Below are 16,275 nucleotides of genomic sequence, written 5' to 3'. Positions count from 1 at the left end.
AGGGGGAGGGAAGGGGAGGGGGAGGGCAGAGGGCGGGGCTTCCCACCCAGCCGCCCTGCCGCTCCGCCCACCAGCCTCCATTCCGGCGTGAGACTCCCAATCAGCCTCCTAATTGTGCCCCTGCGTCTCAGTGGGGCAGAGGTGGGGCGGGTCTTTCCAGTTTTGTGGGGGGAGCCCGGGGTTTCTCCCCGCGTGTAACTGAGCTCAGCCGTGGGCTCAGGATGCTGCCAGCAAGACCCCTGAGGGTCTTCCCAGAGGAACTGAGCCATTAGCTCTCGGTGACTTGGGCAGGGAAGGCAGGGACTGTCCCAACCCCATAAATTGGCTCTGGGGCTGTTCACTCTCAAGGGCTGACAGCAGTTACCTCGCTCCCGCATCCCATCTGCTCGGGGGCTTTTCTGTGCATCAGGGCACATGCCAGCCTGGATCTCGGTGCTCGCCTGACCAGTACCTGCCTGAGACAGATGCGGCCAGGCCTCCCGCTGAGCAGGAAGGAGACCGGGGAGCCCTGAAGCCCTTGGTCCTGCGGTCCTTGGGCAGCACTCTACACCTGCTCCCCTTGGTCCCCCCTGAGAGCACCTGCCATTGTCTGAGGGAGAGGGGGACAAGGACGGTCCCCCAGACCTCCTGTGCACCGGACGTGGTGCTTCCTTCCACCCTGCAGGGCTGTCTTAGCCACGTGCCCATCTCACAGGTGGGCAAGGCGAGTCTGGACACGTTTGTGGAACTGCCAGCTGGTGAGCTGCTGCTGGAGGGACACACTTTCTAACAGGCCAGGCGCCCTTGCACTGATAAGGGCAGGAACCAAGGCTCAGAGGCCACAGGCCCCATGTGCAGTCCCAGAGCCACATGGGCCAGAGGCAGGGCCAGAGCCTGGGATCTAGTTTGCATGCAAAGCTGCCCAGGGCAGCAGCCTGCCGTCCAGCCGGCTTGGGGATTGCAGCCAGCACCGCAGTATCCTGCTCCCGGGGGCGGAGGGGAGGGACACCTGGGGTCTCAAGGGCCTCAGGAACAGCCTGGCACTTGGTTGAAGAACAGAGACTGGCTGGGGCTGGAGTTGGCCTTGGCGCTGGACTGTGTCTCCACGGTCCAGACCTTGAACTCCGCGGGGACACCGTGTGCGGTCCCCAGCATCCCGGAACACGTGTCCAAGGACGCGCGGCCTCCGAGGGAAGCTGTGTTTAAAAGCCACACGACGGTAATAGAGATGTTTCCACCCAGCCACCCCGCCGCTCCGAGGCAGTGAAAGCCGAGAACTTCACCGGAGTTGAGGGAAGGGCCAGCCCCGCGGCCACCGCAGCTGCCGCCTCTGCCGGGCTGTTAACTCAGACCTCACGGCCACAGCGGGTGTGGAATCCGGCAAACCGCACCCCAACTCTGCGAAACCCTTCCCTGCTCCAGTCCATGTAAATATATTCTAATGCAGAATAGGGGCTGCGGGAGGCGGCCTGCGGGGACATTAGCATTTTGATAGGCTTCCCTTCAGCAGGAGCAGAGGGCTTTAAAATTCATAGTGTGCAGATTAATCCTTCAAGTCCCACTCGCCCTCCCCAGCAGAGTGCCAAGAACTTTTTACCCCTTTAAGGACCTTGATTAAGAAAGAAAGTTAGGAATCCAGAGAGCTGAGCCCGGTCAAGAGAGACCCCCGAGGGAAGAGACCAAGTGTGTCCCAACAGGATTAAATGGCAGAATCGGGGGACGGGGTTGGTATAAAGGCCGCCGTGCTTGATGGGGATTGGAGCTTCTTTGACTCAAAGAACAAGAAGTTCTGGAGAGAGGAACCCCTGCCTGTCCCTAGCAGCATGGCTCATCTGATTGCAAGTGACAAAGGCCAGGCCCCTTCACGTCCTGGCTCTCTGGCTCCTGGGCTTCTGGGAAGTGAATCACGTGCCCGCGTATTTCATGCTGGGACTCAGGCTCAGGAGCCGTTCCGTGCAGCAAGGCCCTGACTTCCAAACCCTCGGTCCAGCCGGAAATTGATAATTACAATAAAGCAAGATAAGTGATCAGGGCGAGTCCTAGGGACTGCCTAGGGACCCTGGCAGGAGGTCGGGACCGGCAGAGAGGACAGCTCAGCTTACGACTTCTGAAGGAGGCTCCTGGTTCTTCCTTGAGCCTTGATTTTGAAAATGTATTGAGCCGTGAGGTGTGCGCCATTTTCTAGACACAATCAGAGAGAATATCATAGATTCTGTTAAGAAAAAGGATCCTGGGGCTGGGGTTGTGGCTCAGCGGTAGAGCGCTCGCCTAGCACGTGCGAGGCCCTCGGTTCAATCCTCAGCACCACATAAAAATAAAATAAAGACATTGTGTCCATAACTAAAACAATGAAATATTTTTTCGCTGTCATCCCAGCGAATGGGGAGGCTGAGGCAGGAGGATTGCAAGTCCAAAGCCAGCCTCAGCAACAGTGAAGTGCTAAGCAACTCAGTGAGACCCTGTCTCTAGATAAAATACAAAACAGGGCTGGGGAGGTGGCTCAGTGGTTGACTGCCCCTGAGTTCAATCCCCAATACCTAAAGAAAAGAAAAGAAAAAAGAAAGAAACGTGACATGGAAATCAGGCGAGGAGGGAGTGAGACTTCTCACCATCTTCCTGGAGCCCGCTGAGCATCACTGAGCACCCGGGAATTCTAGAGGAACGCGATTCAGTGTGAAATGGCATGTGTACTTGTTCACGGGTTTTGGCTGGTTAACAAAGAAAAAAAAAAGACAACTCCAAGGTTAGGGTTCCTCTGCCAAATACAAGGCACAGACCAGAATCCGCTCCGGGACCATCCCAGAAAACCTCTCCCAGCTCCCTCCTCCTCCAAGGCCCTGATCCTCTGATTCTTCTCAGGACACGCGACTGACTCTGTCATAACTGACGTCAGTCTGTGACCTACATTCTAGATTTATAAACGAGTCCTGGTTTTCATTTTTTTCTCCATTTTACTGACAATTCACGTCTTCGATACATCTCTCTTGATGCAGATGCACACACACACACACGCACGAATGCACACATACGCGCTCGCACACACACACACACACACACACCACTGTCAAAGAACACAGTTTCACAAAGTGGATCTTAAATCTAATTGGCTTCATCAGCGATTCATGAGCCAGGCCGCCCCGTCTACAAAATGGGAGGCTCTCTCTGAGCAGAGAGGGCCAGGGTGGGTGGGGGGCTCCAATGGTGGGAAACAGAGGCAGGGACCACAAGCAGATGAGCCAGTTTCCAGTGACTGTCCTTACCCTACGGCCTAACGGTAGCCCGTCTGAGGATTTTGCTGTCACCTTGCACTTGATTTCTTTCAAGGCCAGATCTCGCCGACGATAAGCAGCTCCGGTTTGGGGTTGGTGTGTAACCTTAGCAAGAGGGACTCCATTCTGATGGGCCTGGTGGGCCTGAGGCAGAGCCTCAGTCCAATCACCTCCTACATTTTACTTAACCTGTGTCTACACACACACAGCACAGGGCCGGGAGATTGGAAGGAGATATAGGCAAACGTTATCTTTAGGTTGTTGGCACATGTAGGTGTGACTTTCATAATCAGAAAAGGAAAAGGGACAAACCTTAGTTTTTAAACGTGCAGACACGCTGCTTCCCAGGATTCCCCAAATGAGTCACCCATGCAAATTGCTTGCACTTTTCTAAGCCCCCATCAGTTACTCTCCACTCTGCAGGTAAGGAGGAGGAAGCACAGCGGTGGACCAGATCACAGGTTCAAGGGTTAAGAACCTGCGTCCGAACCCCGGCAGCCACACCAACCCCAGAGCCTGTGCGCTCACCCGCCCTGCCAGACGCCCGCAGCCTCCCAAGTGGAAAAGGAAGAAATAAACACATCTGCCGGCTGCCAGGGTCGGGCTTGGCCAAGACGGCGTCCCCACCCACTCCCAGAACACCCTGTGCTGACAGCAACCAAGGCCCCGCCAGCCTGGAATCGGACTCACGTGTCCCTCCCCACGGCCAGCCCACAGGGCGCCTTGGCTCTCCAGCCTCCCCTCGCCACACGGAGACAGTGGGCACAGCTGGGCGTCGGCCAGTAACGGGCAAATGTCCTGGGCACTTCTCCACCTACTCTGATGACGTCCCAGGCTGTCACTCACAGCCCTGACCCCTCTCTGCCTGCACTGGGATCCAGTTTAGGAACCACCCTTTGCTCTATTATGATTTTATTATCATTATTTCTTTGCCTTCAGTGTGTTGGGAAGGGCCCCAGCCTGGGAACCCCAAGGGACACAGGCTCTGCCTCTAACTCACTGTGTGGCCTTGGTGAGGTCACCAAGCTTCTCTGAGCCACATGCCTTGTCTGTAAAATGAAGGGACTTTGACACCCAGATGCCCTGGATACCCATCTTTTGCTGCTTGCAGTCTTTGCTGGGGTGTTTTATATGCAGCCGACGTGGACCCCACCCCACCCCCGGGACCCTTGCCTATTGATTCTCGGGAAGTCTCTTCACGTGGCAGGTCACTGCTGGCTAAATCCATGTGGAAATCAGGTTTTGAGGGAAGAATGTCATGTGGTCTGCAAAACCAAATCAGGGCAGGGGCTGCACAGAGAAGAGGCCTTCATTTAAACAGAGCCCCCGGGGCCCCAACCACCTTGTTACCGGTTGACTTTGTCCCGATGTTTATTTCTTTACCATAATCTATCCTCCTGGGTGTCTAAACACCTGCAAACCCAGGTGGGATTCTCTGGGTAAGTACTGTGTTTCCCAAGCTTCCAAATGAAAAGCCCCCTTTCTCTTGCTTTACCAATAAACATCCATCCACCCTTTACCTATGACTCCGGGGAAGAGAGGAAAGAGAGTGTCTCAGAAATGTCAGCCACCAAAAGACACATCTCGGGGAGATTAATTGAGATCAATGGCCAGAGGAAACCCAGTGAGTTCTCTTATAAAAAGGAAATGTTACTGCGAATGGGAATAGTCTAGCGCACGTGCCTGCTTCAGAGTCCTGGGTCAGCTGCCACCCCTTCTGGGTCTTGGCTTCATTACATGTCACCTAATGGCCTGTGATTGTCAAAGGGGGTTCCCCGGGGTTCCTCTGGGTACCAAAGCCGAGGAGGAGTTAGGGAGAGGGACCACCCCTCCCCCCATGTTGGCTGTGACAGCCGGGATCCATCTTAGGCAATTTCATATTGGGAATCCCATTTGGAACTTTTCTTGGAATTCTGTGGCCGCAGGTCAGGTTGAATGTCATCAGTCAAAACCCTCCCAGGTCCTCTGCATGGTGGAGTTTGGACCCAAGGCGCTCTGGCGACCAAATGGCTCCTATGAGAAGGCATCCCAGCCGCCTGCGGACCGCGTCCCTTAGGGATGGAACTCTGACTCTGGGCTGGTGCCCTCTGTGCCAGGGAGGGAGCCCACAGCCCAGCAAAGGGTCTGCGGAGACCAGTGGAGAAAGCTCGGAGCGGGCTCAGGGAGGGTGCAGAAGTGGCCACGGCACCGTCCCCAGCCCTGGGGCTGACTGTGCAGCTGGGTCCTCTCCCCAGGGCGCGAATGGGGGACCTGGCATCAGAGCACTTGGGAGCCCCGCCCCGCCTGCAGCGCACGGCCAGAGACGTGGCCAGGGAGCGGGCAGAGGTCCCCACGGCCAGCAGCCTCCCCTATTAACAACTTTGGGTGACCACAGTGGCCCAAGGAAAAGGGGACGGTGGGTCTGGAGCAGCGCTGGCTGAAGCCTGGACTCCTGCTTTAGATCTGGACTTTCCCCTTGCTGGGTCCCTTCGGGCCCCTCAGGACTGCACGGCTTGGTGGTCCGAAGCTTAGCTGGACCCTGGTCGCCCCAGTGCAGAGCCAGCCCAGCTCTAATCCACAGTGGGCCGATGCTCCAGGGTGCCATCCTACACAGATGGCCCGGATGTCACCTGCCGGGCTGTGACAAGGAGTCCACAGGGTGCCATGCGGTCAGTTCTCAGTAAGGTCAGCCCTTGTCCCTGGAACGTGCCAGGAAGAGGACACACCCAAATGAGCCAGCTTCTGCTGGGCTTGGACAGAACACGGGGACCCCTGCGTTTCCAGCCCTGCCCACCCCCGCCACCAGCAGGGGGGCAACGTGATGCTGCGTCTGTTTCCCCTGACGCTTCAGCCGGCCTCGGATTACCCCCTGAGAAGCCAGAACAGCCCACTGCGAGGAAGGAAAAGGGGGCATGGAGAGGAAGGAGGGACAGACCCCAGGGGGCGCCACGTCGCCTGGGGGGGGGGGTCAATATGAATCACCAACTGACCTTCCAATTTTATCCTGACCTTGTGTTAATTTCTACCTCGAAATGAGATGACGTCTTCAGTCCCAGGAAAGGCTAGGAGGTGATCCAGTTGGCACACAGTCTGCCTAATGAGATCAAGTCCACCCATTGGCAGAGCCTGGGAATGTCAGATGCAGGAGGAACCTTGCCTCAGAGCATCTGCGACATCCTGCAGGAAAGTGATGACCCCTCTAAATGTACAGAGAGCAAGGAAACCAAGGCCCAGAGAGGTTGAGTGACTTGGTCCATGTCACACAACCTTAGAGCCTGTTGGTAAAAGAGGCAGAGTGAGATCAGTTCTCCTGTCCTACGAGCTCTGCCGGGGATAAGGGAGGGAAGTCCGGTGTGAGAATGAGTGTGCAAACAGGTGTATGAGTGTGCACCCTTGAGACCTCTGAGGCAGAAGGGGAAATTCAGGGGCCACCTGAGGTTCTGCCTGCATCTCAGTTGGGTGTGAGAAGATGAGTGTGAATATCTTACAGAGCCAATGAGTGAGGATGAGTGTGCAAGAGTGGTGTGAGTGAGCCGTGAGTGAGGAGAAACCCATGTGCTAGGAGAAGAAGGGGAGAGAGGGAGGAGAGAGGAACAGGGTCTGGGCCGATTTCAGTTCCCACAGTGGAATAAGTCAAAGCAGATTGTCCGAGACCAAGAGGCTGATTCAAACCACATCCTTCCCACCGAGTCCCGCCGAGGGTTCGGCTCACAGCCAATCGCTCGGCAGCAGCAGTGTCACGGCCACTGTCAGGACTCTGAGCACAGGTGGAGAGCCAGGCCAGCACAGTCCCCTCCCGTTTTCCAGATCAGACCACTGAGGCTTAGAGCAGGGACGGCACCTTCCCCACTCTCTTCCCTGGTTTCTGGGCTGCGAAAGCCAGAGGGACCGCAGAGACGTGGACGGCCAGCTTCTTGCTGGGAGCCATCCGCCCGGGCAGCGCTGCTCCTGGCAGCTGTGGGTGAGGGGGAGGCAGGCGCCAGGGAGTGGCGTGTTCCCGGGAGCCAGCTGTCGCACGAGGCCAGGCAGACGCTGGCCGCAGAGCAGGCCTAGCATCCCCACCAGACCCGCAGGATCGGCTGCAGGAGCTACGTCCCCTTGTCCCCTGGCCTGGGCGCCTAACCAGGAAGGCGCTGCCCCGGGATGCAGACCAACTCTGGGTGCACGGGGGGGCGGGCAGGGAGGGGCGTGATGCCAGGGCCACAGAGACCAAGTTTCCACGTCCCACCCCAATACAGCACAGAGAGGGCGTGCCCGGGTGGCCGCTCCTGGGCACAGGAGCCCCCCGGAGCCGGCCCTGCAGGCGGGAGTGGGCTGTGCACTTCCCAACCACCATCTCTCCCGACCCTCAGATGCTCTTTGAAGTAGGGGCTGCTCTTCTGGCTTTCCAGGGGGTAAACTGAGGCCCAGAGACTAAATAACTCACCAAAGTCACCAAACAACGCCTTCAGGTGCAGTGAGCCTTGAGCCCCGCACGTCCAGGCGTCCTTGTGTCTGTCTGTCCAGCTCACCCGACACTCACTGCAAGTCTTTCTCTCTGACAAGGTTGGAAGTCCCAGAGGGGAGCACTGTGTCACGTGTCCCCATTTCAAGTCCAAACAAGGACCCGGAAGCAAAACGGGGGAGTGGCAACAGGCTTCACCCAGAAAGGGAACGGTGCTGCTCCCCCCAACCCACTGTGCCACACGGGGTTCCAGGCTTCCAGAACGTTCCTCTGTGGAGAAAAGCAGAAACCCCGCATGTGGGTCTCATCGCCCGCTGTGCCACCCGGTGAGAAACAGCTTTCACGTTTTCAACTTCGTTATTAGAGTTTCTAAAACTGGACCTGGACCTGAAGGTGTTCGTCTCAATGACTGTCCACAAAAGGAGCTCACAGGTACCACCTGGAATGACCAGCAGCATCCAGGAGGCCCACGTGGCTCCTTCTGGGCACCCCCAACTCCTGCCCAGAGGTAGTTTCCATTGTGGCTTCTGCCACCATAAATTTGACTTTGAACTTCACATGAAGAGAATCTTGCTGTGTGTCCTCCTTCCTGTCTGGGGTCTTCTGCTCAGCCTTGGGGTGCTAAGATTCCCCCAAACCACTACCAGCAGCTGGGGTTCATCCATTTTCTTTGCTGTATAGTATTCCACGGTGGGGGGGGGCTCTACAGCTCCCTAACCCACTCTACTATCTGTTCACATCTGGAATGTTCCAGTTATTACCTGTGGGGAGCAATGAAGCTGTGAACATCCTTACACATGCTTTCTGAAGAGCATTTATGGGTTTTTCTGTTGGGCAGATTCCTGAGAGCAGAGTTGCGGGTCCTGGGCTCCATGTATGTGCTCAAGTTTCTCGCCGGGTCCATGCTGGGTCAAGTTCAGGCTTTAACATCGCACACATTGAACAAAACAGTCCTGCAGCTCTGATCTGGCCCGCTCATCGCTGTTTGGCCTCCTGGGCCTGCACGCGGGTCTTAGCGGCTTCACGTCGTCACGACCAAAAGGCCTGACGAGGACAGCTCAGAGGAGGAGACTCTCATTTTGGCTGTGGTTTCAGAGGTTCAGTCTGAGGTTGGCCGACTCCACGGCTCTGGGCCCAGGGTGAGGAACATGATGATGGCAGAGGGCGGAGGAACGCAGCTGAGGAGGTGGCACCAGGGAGCAGCGAGCCCAGAGAAAGGACTCCACTCACCAGGAACCAACATAAACCCCAGGGACACGCCCCAGTGGCCCCTCTGTCCAGCGGTACCTACCCCATTTAGGTCGTAGCTCTCCTGACCCAGTCGTTCCCCTCTGAGCGTCAAGCACTGTCCCACACAGGGGTTCGGGGACGCCTCCTATCTAAACCAGGTCAGGGGTCATTCACTTTGCCACTGGCCCGGACCCTGTCCCTAGGAACTGAGTGAACTCCCCAGGTTCACACAGCGCCATGAGGCAGGTTCCAACGCCCTGCTGTGTACGGATGAGCCAGCCGAGGCGTTCATTATGGCGAGCAGCCCCACTGAGGGCCATCGCCTGACGTCCTCCATCCCCAAACCAGTGACGGAGCATCCAGGTCCCAGCACCTCCCGTCTCTGCAGCTCTCTGGCGCTCACCAGCCTCTGACCGCAGCAGACATCAATAATGGATGTTGGCACGCCTTCCCGCTGAGCTGGGAGAAAGCAGCCCATCTTCCCATCACTGCGCTCGAGACAGACCCTACCAATCAATCAACTGTGGATCTGAGGTGAAAAGCCCGAGCCATCCAGGTCCTCAGGCTGCTCCCGCGAGTCAGCATTGGTTTCCTCCAGCGGCTCGGCCTCCTCACACCCAGGATGGTTTTACGAGAAACAGGGAAAAGAAGCCAACCCCAGCTGGCCCCTCCCTGCCCGGAGCCAACCCGGACAGGACTGGGGAGATCATCTGTCTCTGCCCTGGGGTGTTTCTGTTTGTGTGCTTTTTGTTTTGTTTTGCCCTGGGTTTTGCAGAGGGCCAAGGAACAGGCCCAGAGAGGACTAGTGCCTTGCCCAAGGTCATCCAGCTCGGAGCGGCAAGGCTGGGACTTGCATAGACACCCCCATTTCTAATCCAGGACTCTTTCCCCCCACGCCATGGAGTTTCTCAAGACCAATTAGGAACCCCCAGAAAAGTCAGAGACGTGCCGGGGCCTCGTTCATCTCAAGCCCCAAGTGATAATGCACTGAAGCCAAGGAGGGCCCCCGTGGTGTGTCCCCAGTGGCCCCGAGGCCCCTGTTGTCTCCCCACTTCCTGTCTTTATTAACATCGCAAAAACCTCACAGCGCTTTCTGCTGCAAATGGAAGCCAAGCAGCCTCCTTTCCCCCTCCACCAGGCCAGATGGCTCCCTCTTGCTCTCTTCCCCTCACTCGACGCTAGAAACTACTTTATTTTTTAATTTGTAAGAACTGAACGTTCCCCAACATCTGCAACTCTGCCTTTTCAAAGCCACGATTGGCAGAATGTGCCCCAAACTGGGTCCTCCCTCGGGAGAGGCTTGATCTTCCATCCAAAGTCCTCGCGGGTGCGGAGTTGTGAGGCAGAGGAAGGTGTGGGTGCCTGCCCACCCCCTGGGGTGGGACTCTCCAGCTGGCTGCAGGGTTGGGGTGTCCTCTGCTGCCACAGGACATGGCAGAACAGGTGTGATGGGAAAATGTTCCACTCAAAGTGTGGGGAGTTCCCAGCTCTGACTTAGAGGGTCCCATGGGGCCTCCAACGCCTGAGGACGCCACAGTTCACAGGGAGGCCTTGTTGGCCCCGCAGAACATTCTAGATGTTTGGATATCCCTGCCCCTGGCCACTGCACACCAGGCTTCACAGGGACGAGGGAGGCACCGGGACTTAGTGGGCTGTGCTCCCACCAAGAGAGTGGCAGGGCTGGATTCCACCCACCATGGCCTGGCCCTAGCGCCCGGCACTAACCACTGCACCACAGGGCTCGTGCTTGTGCTTACCAAACCCATGGTGAGGGCTTGGTCTCATCTTGCCAAGCCTCACCCCAAGACATCGTCATCCTCCCTTCAAGGTCTCCCTTGCACCCCACAGGACTCTCGGTGGCTCCCTAAGCAGCCAGGATTCGGCTGTTTTCTGAGTCCCTCTGAGTCCTGTGGGGCAATTCAGCAGGTGGCCCCAGGAGACCGAGGGCGGGGAGCATCGTCCCTCTGCAGGGAAAAGACAGCGAGCTGCCCCCGGGGGGTGGGGCCTGCTAGGCCCCGCGTCCGTCCTCCAGCAGGACCCCTGCCACCAGAGCTGGCAGGGTGGGAAGGATGGGCCCGATGCTGGAGGGACTGCATGTCTCGGTGGCACGAAGCCCCAGTCACCCACATGAGGCCCCTGGGACCCGCCAAGTGATACCTAGAGCACAAAAGCACTAAGTCCTGAGGTGGCCCTGAGGGAGGGACACAGGGGCCTGAGACCAGAGAGACGCTTGGGAGACCTGAGTGGGTGGGAGCCCGGCCCCTGGAGAGCAGATCCTATGGTGGGCACGACCAGGGGAGGGGTCAGGGCCAGAAGTCAGTGGTGCCCCGGCAGCTGGACGGGGCGCAGCCTCCGGCTCAGGTCTGCAGTGAGCGGGGGCAGGGAATAAGGAAACTCCACCACAGACCCGGGCCAAAGTCCCCTTCCAGGAAAGGGCCTGGCCTGTGCTGGTTCAGAGGAACCTGTCCAGTGTCAGGGTGCCCTCTGCCTGCTGGGCGAGCCCCCGACTCTATAACCTCAACGCCTCAGGCTCCTGTTCTGTAAAGTGGGGTGACAGTCCACTCCATGTGAACAATGATACAGAGTGCGTGTGGGTCTGGCGTCCTCATGGGCCACCCCGAGTTTCTGAGGGAGTGTGGGCGGGGGCTCCCTGGCCCCATCGGGTGAAGCACTTGACCCTCTCTCTGCGGTCCTTTGTTTTCAGGTGGGGGACGGAGGCTTAGATGGATAAATCACTTGCTCAGTATCATGGATGCAGCGGGCGAGGGGCTGAGCAGGATTGGAACCCAGGTCCAAGGGTCTTCAGAGCTAAAATTTGCTTCTCTGCTCACAGCCCCCATTCACATGGACTTTGCAGGACTTTGCAGCCACCAGGACTTTGCAGTGCTGGGCTCGAACCCAGGCAGGGCCTTGCACATGCCCGGGAATTGCCCTGGCCTCGAGATGCCCGCCCAGCCCTACAGCTGCCCCCGGATGGCTTTCTTCTAGCGGGTATTGAATGGTAGTCCCAGAAATGTGCCCGAACTCACGCACGCGATTTTATTTAACTATATCATTATCATTATTATTATTTTCCCCCAAAGACTATCAGTGAGGCCCTTTTTCTTTATACACAAACACACACGCGCACACACATGCACACACACGCTCTTCTCAAACAGGTTTGAATAGACCTTGGTGAGTGGCCGGGCTACCTAGAAACAAAAATCGCCTGTTATTTAAATTCAATTACATAGCAACCACATTTTTAAAAGAATATTTTTATTTGAGCTCATTGTGCAACAAATCATCAGACACTTTCTTTCTTCAAATTACTTTGAGAAGGAAAAAATTATCAAATGAAAGGGAGGAAATGTCGCGCATATCATCCCCTCTATTGAAGCTCCTGTGGATGGAGGGGCCCTGTCTACTCTAAATCTACTTCAGCAACCCCCTCTCCCATCAGCGGCCATACCTGGGCTTTCTGAGCACTTTTCTCCAGGGACTCGAGCCTTGGGGGTCATGTTCCCTTTGTAGACTCCGAGGGGAGACCTAGGGGATCTGGAGCAGGAAGGAGACCCCAAGAACCATCAGCCCCCCACTACCCCAACAGGGAATGGCATCAGAAGCTCTCAGGGCTCTGAGAATTTGTCAGAGCCTAATAGGATCACGTCCAAGGCTGGAAGTCTCTGGACTCCCAATCCAGTGCCCCCTACTCCAGCATTTGAAGAATAGTGGGGACTGGGACTTGCAGGTGAAGTCTGGGCTGCAGCCCAGCACCCCCCCCCATTCTGATTCTGTGCTTACCCCACGGTCCCAGGCCTCCTGGGAGCAACACCCCCACAGGGAAGGCCCCCGGGGAAAGCGCCATCCCTGGCCCAGCTCTGCCCCCTAACAGCACCAAGAGACCCCCAGCTGGGCCCTGCAGGACACGCAGGCCAAGCCTCAGGGGCCTGGGAGGCCATGGTGGACTTTGGCTCTGCAGCCCGCTTTCCCAGCAAGAACCCTCTGGGAAGCAGAAAAGAGCAACAGCAACCCCTGGTCCCAACATCAGGATGAAGTTGCCCTCCCCCTGACCCAGGGCCTCCCCAGGGACCCCAGGCTCCTCCAGACTGCACATGCCCCGGCCCACGACCTTGAGAGACGAAGAGGCCAAGACCTTGTCTGTGAGGACCAACCGGGGAAGGGCAGGGGCCAGGAAAAGGCCGGAGAGCATCAATCAATGGCCTGCGCTTGACACCACTCAGGGGACTGACCCCTCGAGGGTCCCGGGAGCCTGCCCAGCGGCCCACAGCCCGCCACGCTCTTCTTTCTCATCCATGAACTACTGGCCCTCAGATCCTTGCTGGGGGCTGCCGCTGGAGACACGGGACACCTAAAGCTAGGCAGGTGTGTCAGTGTTGATACAGAAGGAACACGTCACACGTCACCACCAAGTACACAGGACCCTTTGAGCTGAGACGGAGGCCCCGAAAAGTAATTTGTCAAAGCGGTGGCCACGGTCCCGCAGAACTGGGATTTGAACCCCGGCAGTAGCTCTCTGAAGCTGCAGGCCTGACCCTGGATGCTGGGGGGCTCCCCGACCTCCACTCCACATAGGGCTGCTGCCTGTCTGTCCACCAGCCTCTGCCGCTGGGCACCCAAGCCCTCCTGGGCTCCTGAGGGTGGGCTCTGGGGCTGAGAGTCATCATTAAGCCCTCTCAGGCAGCTGCCCCTGGGAAAAACAGCCCAGTCTTTCCAAGTTGCAGTGATTTCTGAGGCTCACGGTAAACCCGCGATAAATATCAAGGAAGACAAGTGGGAGGATGGGAATGGGGACTTTCAGTCAGTCCTTTCAAATAATTTTTTTTTCTAGAAAACATATTTATTTCCAATGGGTTTTTAGTTCCCATACATTGATGTTTCTCTGGGACCGTGGAGATGGAGCAAAGATGGTTAATAACGGCAACCAGCCAGAGCCTTGCTGTTGGCAAAATGTGCTTGACACAGACATGAATCTCCTTTGATGCTAAAAACCAGGCTATGGGAGGTGTAGACATTCCCCGCTTGACTGAGAAGAAAACTGAAATGTAGCTGGATGTGGTGGTGCGCGCCTGTGATCTCAGCAACTCAGGAGACTGAGGCAGGAGGATTGCAAGTCTGAGGCCAGCCTCAGCCACTTAGTGAGGCCCTAAGCAACTTAGCAAGACCCTGTCTCAAAAGGGCTGGGGATGTGTCTCAGTGGCAAGCGCCCCTGGTACCATTAAAAACAAAACAAAACAAAAAAACCCTGAAATGTGGAGGCGGTGACTTATCAATCACTTACTAGTGGTGTAGGCTAAGAACTTAGGCAAACAGCGCCACATGTTTACACTGCTTCTCTTGGTGATAAACAGGGCAGTAGCACTGTTACTCTGTTACGGGTTGAAGTGCGGACCCTAAAAAGATATTCTGAAGCCCAACCCCTGGTATCTGGGAATATGACTTCATTTGGAAACAGGGTCTTTGCAGATGTCATCAAGTTAGGATGAGGGTGTCCCATTATGAGAGACAGACACATAGAGAAAGAGGGGGTCAGAGGTTGGAGGGACACTTGCAGAGGCCAAGGAAGGCAGGGTTGCCAGAGCCACTGGAAGCCAGGAAGAGGGGGACAGGGAGCCGCCCTCGAGCTGCCAGAGAGACCCTGATGCTCCCTGACTGCAGGGTCCTGGCCTCGGGATCCCTAGGATGACATTCCCGTTGTTTTCACCCAATCTGCGGTACCATGACCCAGCAGCCTGGGAAATGCCCCATGCCCGGCCTCGGAGCGCTGCCCAGCTGCTGCAAGGCCCCAGCTGGGCAGGGGCTGCAGAAGCCGAGACGGAGCAGGTTTGACTGCGGTGTATTTGAGGGACCCCACGGTGCCCGAGTCCCAGTCATAACTGGTCTCAGTGCTTCCCGGGAATCAGGAGTCAGGCTGTCTCCTCAGCACCTCGCCGGCAGCTCGGTGGGGGGCTTCACTGTCCTTGGGGACCAGTGTCCACCATGGCCAGGCGGAGGAAGGCAACCCAGGAGTGCCCACCCGCCCCGGGGCCCTTGGGAGGCATTCCTGTTTGGCTGGAAAAGCACCCCATTCCCCCACCGCCACCCCAGGCTAAAAAAAAAACCCAAAGAGCCCAGGAGCCCTGACAGCGCGGGGCCCACCCTGCTGGAAGGAACCCTAAATGTCAGGCAGCAGGTGGCCGTGGGGCTGCTCCCCCAGGAGGCTCTGCACACTTGGCCAGCCAGAGCACACTGCAATCTGTCCCAGCAGGAGAGGAGCCACATGGGGGGCGGGTGGGTGGCAGGGAGCCTGGCTCACGGCATCCGTGGGCCTGGAGGAAGCCTGGTGGTGAGCTCGGAATCCTTCTCCCCCTTCACGCGGAGGCCAGGTCCTTCCACAGGACAATCCAGCCTGGGCCGCGGGAGGGGAGCGGTACCTCTCTGGGCCTGAGTCCCTTGCTGGCCCCCTCTGGCCTCTGCCCAGGAGATGCCTTTGCCTGGGGCGGCTCTTCCTTATGACCCAGGTAGGGAGGAGGCCCATGCCAGCTGGACACCCAACACCGCTCCCACTAAGAATATCTGAGAGGATGGCTTCTCTCACCTCAGGCCCCTACCCTTCCATCTCGCTTCCAGAAAGTTCCTGCACCTTCCCTGCCTCCTCCAGCCCACACCAATGGAGCCTGGGAGGCGGAAACAGGAGCAGGAGCAGATCCTGGAAGAAGTTCTGGAAAAAGTTCTCAGAGGAGTAAGTTTTCAATAAGCCAAAGGAGGTTGCAGAGCGCTGGACGGAAGGTCAAGGGCCTGGCGGCACTGCCCTTGACCTTGACAGTCCTCAGGGCCCCGCCCACTCCAGGGTATTACAGGCACAATAATAACTTCCATGTCCACGCTCTGCGGTCGGTGGAGAGCAGCCCACCTCAGGAATCATCTGGAAAGGAAGCCCGTGTTTTGAGGGCTGATGACAGGCCGGGCTGCGCTGCAAATCTTGAAGTCATCATCCAAGTCCTCGCCCGGCCCATGGAAATGTGTGGCCACGGTGGCCACCAAACGTCCACACACTTCCTGACGTTCCCAGCCTCAGGGGACAGTTCTGATCTCAGTCCTCCAGCCTCAGGACGGAGTGTCGGTGTGGCTTTCCCACCTCCCTCTTCCCCTCCTGCACTCACTCTGATGCCACAGGTGCCCCCACAAAGATGGCAGAGTCGCCCTCAGCCCGGCTCCTGGAGCAACTGCGGGGAGCAAAAAAGCCCCACGCTGGCCCAGTGACACCATCAATGAGGTCACGCGCTGCGTCAGGCCCCTGAGACCTGGGGCCTGTGCTCCGGCAGCTCGGGTGACTTCGCTTCCCATGTTGTTGTTACTCTGATTTGAGGGATGAGGAGCCCAAGGCCACAC

The 16,275-nt window shown here is 57.4% G+C and overlaps 1 protein-coding gene across 1 annotated transcript in view; it reads right to left on the bottom strand.

Annotated features, from left to right (window-relative positions):
- Positions 1 to 15,304, bottom strand: part of Tspan18 (tetraspanin 18) — a 146,588-nt gene extending 131,284 nt beyond the window's left edge. Inside the window, exons 1-2 of the mRNA XM_048788213.1 lie at positions 15,259 to 15,304; positions 3,282 to 3,287 (exon numbers count right to left, since the gene is read on the bottom strand). The gene's annotated coding sequence lies outside the window, so the exon portion shown is untranslated. The remainder of the gene's footprint in view (positions 1 to 3,281; positions 3,288 to 15,258) is intronic.
- Positions 15,305 to 16,275: the final 971 nt, after the last annotated feature.

Source organism: Marmota marmota, unplaced genomic scaffold (assembly GCF_001458135.2).
Source record: "Marmota marmota marmota unplaced genomic scaffold, marMar, whole genome shotgun sequence".
NCBI classification, from domain to species: domain Eukaryota; kingdom Metazoa; phylum Chordata; class Mammalia; order Rodentia; family Sciuridae; genus Marmota; species Marmota marmota.
Note: the sequence above shows the minus strand (reverse complement) of the source record. Positions and strands in the feature narration are given on the sequence as shown.